Source organism: Mirounga leonina, unplaced genomic scaffold (genome assembly GCF_011800145.1).
Source record: "Mirounga leonina isolate KUSES-001 unplaced genomic scaffold, KU_Mleo_1.0 Mir_447, whole genome shotgun sequence".
Taxonomy (NCBI): domain Eukaryota; kingdom Metazoa; phylum Chordata; class Mammalia; order Carnivora; family Phocidae; genus Mirounga; species Mirounga leonina.
This window is the reverse complement of record NW_023270757.1, coordinates 4,415,783-4,420,680: the sequence shown is the minus strand read 5'-3', so window position 1 is coordinate 4,420,680 and position 4,898 is coordinate 4,415,783. Positions and strand designations below refer to the sequence as shown.

Below are 4,898 nucleotides of genomic sequence, written 5' to 3'. Positions count from 1 at the left end.
AGTCCGACCTTACGAGGCAGCCAGAGGGGGCCATCAAAGCCTGGCTGCTCCTGGATGGACTGCAGAGAAAGCACCATGGGAGACAAGACCCTGTGAGTGACGTCAGCCGCAGGATCAGGCCAGGGGGTCAGCATGGGAGGAGGATGGTGGGGCGGGAGAGAGCAGTCTGCCCCGTCTCCGTTCTTCTCTCCAGAGCCAGCACATCACAGATACACAGACACACACACACACACACACACACACGCATCCATACCATCCTGGGCACACGCACACTATGGGGGGTGCTTGGTTCAGCTATCAAGGTCTGGGGGAAGAAGCAAAGCCAAGTATGGTTTGTATCGTAGGCCCTCACTCGCCAGACATGTCCATTTTTAGAAAGGCATCCAGGGGTGGGGAGGAAAGTAGCCTGGGCGCAGCTCAGCCCCCCTGGAAGGCTGGGGCACAGGTGGCTGGTGAGTCTTGCCTCTGGCCCTCTCCCTCGAGCACGTGAACCCTGAAACTTCGTGCCCCCTCAGCACTCTCTTCCCCCCCAACAGAGGAGGCCACTGCAGGTCAAGAGCATTTAGGGTCATGTGGTCTCATTGGCCTGGCGACACCCAGTGGCCCATGATCCCGTGGGTCCCCTAGGATCCTGCCCTGTCCCCTCATATGGAAGGAATGCCCACTCCCTTAATCAGGACTAAATCCGTTCTAGGCAGGAGAGTCTCCGATAGGGAAGGGCAGCTGATCAAGTGACCAGCACTGTCCCTGCATTTGACCTTCTCCTGGGTTCACTCCCTTTCCCACAGCTTGTCAACCCCAGGGGAATGCTGTTCTGATTGCTCTGGTCTATGCCTAAACAAAAGCACCTGGGTTGTCTGGAATGATCCTGGTGCTCACTCCAGATTGCTGAAGCAATGATCTTGCAGGCACCAAGGGCCCCGAATCTGCCAGTGGGGAGGGCCTGTGGCTGAGCTCAGGTGTCCTCAGTCACAAGGTCTCAAGGGCTCCAGGTCCTAGGAGCTGACGGCCCCAGACAGCTCTGGTAAATGCTGGCCCCCGAGGCCAGTCTGCCTTGTGCTAAAGTGGTCTGATTGCTGCCCCCAGTGATAAGGTTCCTCTCTTGCTTGTTCCATAAGAAGGAAGGATCCTCAGGAAGGGCCGACATGCTACATGGCAGTGAGCACCTCCCCAGCCCAGGACACCACCCCATGGGCACAGTGGGAGAACGGGGACCCACACCTTTGCTGGCCTTAAAATTTCCCCTTTCCCATAAAACCTCTGGCTTAGCCCCTGTATTGTGACATCTGGCCCCACCCTGGTGCATGAGAGGTGGTGCCCGCCAACAGGCCAATGGTATTGGTCAGCTTAGGCTGCCATAACAAGATACCACGGGCTGGGTGCCTCACACCGCAGAAGTTCATTTTCGCCCAGTCCTGGGGGCTAGAAGTCCAAGATCAGGGTGCCGGCAGAGCTGGTTGCTGGTGAGAGCCCTCTTCCTGGCCGGCTGACAGCCACCCTCTCAGTGTGTCCTCACATGGTCTCTTCTCCGTGGCGGGTGGAGAGAGTGGTCTCTGGCATCTTTTCTTATAAGGGCACCAGCCCATTGCATTAGGCCCTACCCTTGTGACGTCATTAATCCTTAATTACTTCCTTACAGGCCCATTTCTAAATATCATCACATTGAGGATTAAGGCTTCGAAGTATGAATTTGAGGGAAAGGAGGGCTCCGTTTGGTCTGTAATACCAACCTTGCCTTGGTTCCGGTGACTGCAAGTCCCCAAAGTGTTCCTTACCCACTAGCGGAGAGTGGCAGAAAGAACAGGAGAGGAGCCTCAGGAGTCCGCCTGTCGGTGGAGCCCTGCGCCTCCCCAAGGGCTCACAGGCCTTTTCCCAGCCCTCTTGGGCTCCCAGGGGAAGCAGATGCTGCTTCCAGAATTTTCTCACCTCCGTTTATTCCTTAGACACCTCCCCAGGGTCTGGTCTGAAGTTCATACCTGTGCCCCATGCCCATTACCAGGAATTGCCTCACCATTCCTGGCAAGAGCCCGAACTCTCCTCAGGCAGCACTGCTGGGCCTTCTGGGCTTCACATGACCGTCGGATGTCGACAGGACACTGGGCCATTGCAGTCGGGTGACAGAAGACAAAATTCAGTGGTGGCCAGGCAGGCACGGGACAGAGAGAGAGAGGGCATGCGAGTCGGGGAGGTTTCCAAAGACAGTTCTTCGGGCTGGCGTGGTGGGCAGAGATCTCAGGCTTCCCTTTGTTTACATCTCTCCCATTGCAGGCAGAGGGCACGTGTGATGTTTTCACCTTCCTGCATGTGAAAGATGGTCGTTCCCTGCACACCAGCATCCCCGGTGCAGTCTGAGCATCTAAGACACAGAAGAGTGGAGGGTGAGGGAGGGGGGCACCAGGGAAGGACTGAAATATGTTGCCTGCCCTTAAGGAGCTGATCACCTAGAGGGAGAGTCAGATACGGAACTGACCAACCATCTCACGACGTGGAAAGTGCCTGATCAAGTTACAGTACTGGATGCTTGGGGATCCCAGAGAAGGACCGATTCATTCTGCCTTGGGGAAGGGGGCAAAGAAGATCTTTCGCGTTTTGAATAAGGAAACTGAGGCCCAGAGAGTATCAAGAGAGAAAAGGTGATTTTTTTTTTCCCCCAAGGTCAGTGGCAAAACCTGAGAGAGACCCCGGGGCCCTGACACTCAGGCCAGTGCCTCTGTCTGTTTCTCAGGGACCAGTTTGTGCCGTGGACTGCCTCCTACACTTTGACAACCCCGACGCTCAGCATCCCAAAAGATGCTGGTAGGGGCTCTGCTGGGTGATGGGCCGAGGCTCTGAAATGCTGGAAGGGTACCGAGCAGCCAGTGCCCTCCCTGTACTCCGCCACCTGGACAGTGTTGCAGGCGTCCGGGGCAAGGGCAAGGAGTCCACCTGCTCTGGCCTCCTGGCCCCGGGAAGTGTCCTCCCTCCTGGGCTCATTTGAGCAGCTGTTGCTTGCTCCGGCTGGCTCAGATAAACAGGCAGATGTCCTCAGGGCGACCTCCCTGACTCAGAGAGTTTGGGAACTGAGGTATTCAGCCCCTGGGTGGGGGATTGGGGGGGTAGGAGGCAAGGACAGGACTTGTGCTGCTGACTCACTCTTCTCAATGCCTCAATGTTCCGATTCTCGGGGAGGCGGGAAAGACCTGGGAAATGAAGGAGCTGTCTGCACAGGATGGGATCCAGGACAGAAGAAGGGCGTGTTCTCCTTCCTCCCACCCGTGCTCTCCCTCGGCTCCTCCAAGATGGCCACGGGCCTGGGGCAATTTCTCGCATTTGTGACACAGCAAACCTTGCAAGGTCTTCAGGTGGTAGAGCAGATGGGACGAGGAGGGAGATGATCCTATGACACCAGACAGAGGCAGAGCCAGGTGGAGAGAGGTTGCCGCACGTATTTTCCGGGTGACAGATAAATTATAAATATGCAAAATGAGGATGACAGCAGAAAAGCAACTTTCCTGGACAATAGAGCGTGAAGGGGCATTAGACATCATTTTGTCCCACCCTATCCGAGGGCTGGCTTCACGGGTGTGCGACCTGTGAGGACACACAGAGCCCCACACTGGGAAGGGTCCCGCTCAGGGGTTACTGATCTGCTGTTGCCATCTTGAAATTCGTAGGCATTTTTTTAACCAGAGGCCCGCATTTTCATTGTCTGCTATGCCCCAAAGATTAGGTACCCGGTCCTGTCCCTGGCCTTCCCAGTGAATAAAGGAGCCCAGCGAGGGAAAATGCTGCTCAGGGTCACGCTGCTCATTTTTACTGTCAAACCAGGGTAAACAGCCAGTCCAGAGTTCTCCACCAGTCTCACTCTGCTGTCTCTGTTCAGGGCCTCCTCCCACCGAGGGTCCTGTGCTCTGTCGCTTCGCCTGCTCCAGGTGGGCGCTTGGGGGGAGGTTGGGGGGTCTCAGGTGGCCCAGCCTGGGCCTAGTGTTCGTTGACAGGCCTGCAGCTCCAGGTACCCGAGAACTCAGGCAATGATGATGGGGTCTCAGGTCTGCCCTTTCTGCCTCTGAGCCTCCCTCTGAGCATCTCTGATCATTGTACCTATTGTGAGCAATATCGCAAGAACTAGAGAGAACGTACGTCAGGAGCCCCGCCATGCCAGCTCCCCTGGGCTTTCAGTAGCACGTGGCCTGGCATCTGGCCTAGTGCACATGCTCGATAAAGCTTTCCGGGGCTGATTTTGTCTCTAGCTCTGCTTGTCCTGGCCTAAGATTGTGGCTGGAGACAGCCCTACTGTCACCCCTAACACTGCCCTTTAGTACCTGCTGTTCAAACTAAGGTCTGGGGGCCAGCAGCAGCCGCCTCCCCTGGGAACTCCTCAGAAATGCTGACTCTCAGGCCCTACCCCAGACCTACTGAATCAGACTCTGCGCTTCACCAGGATTCCCAGGTGAGTCACATGGGAATGAACCGTTTGCGAAGCAGTGTGATTTCTGGTGCATACAGCTGGGCCTCTCTTGCCCTGCCCTGGGGGGAAGCTGGGGTGAGTCACTTCCTAGTCCCGGCCAGAATTACTCTTAAAAAGGCAGAGCCCTGGCCTCCGGGATGGATTGGACCAGAGTCCGAGTCACTTCCCGGAGGCTTGCAGAGTGGCCGGGGTGGGCCGTGTGAGGAGGCATTAGTAAGACGGGCATCGACGGGGGGCGCCTGGGTGGCTCAGTGGTTAAGCGTCTGCCTTCGGCTCAGGTCATGATCCCAGGGTCCTGGGATCGAGCCCCGCATCGGGCTCCCTGCTCCGCAGGAAGCCTGCTTCTCCCTCTCCCACTCCCCCTGCTTGTGTTCCCTCTCTCGCTGTGTCTCTCTCTGTCAAATAAATAAATAAATAAATAAATAAATAAATAAATAAATAAATAAATAAA

At 56.2% G+C, this 4,898-nt stretch overlaps 1 long non-coding RNA gene across 2 annotated transcripts in view; it reads left to right on the top strand.

Moving 5' to 3' along the window:
- The first annotated feature begins 3,792 nt into the window (after positions 1-3,792).
- LOC117999046 overlaps positions 3,793-4,898 on the top strand; it is a 29,342-nt gene continuing 28,236 nt past the window's right edge. For both annotated transcript variants that reach the window (XR_004676188.1, XR_004676189.1), the window contains exon 1: positions 3,793-4,429. This is a non-coding gene — a long non-coding RNA (uncharacterized LOC117999046). The remainder of the gene's footprint in view (positions 4,430-4,898) is intronic.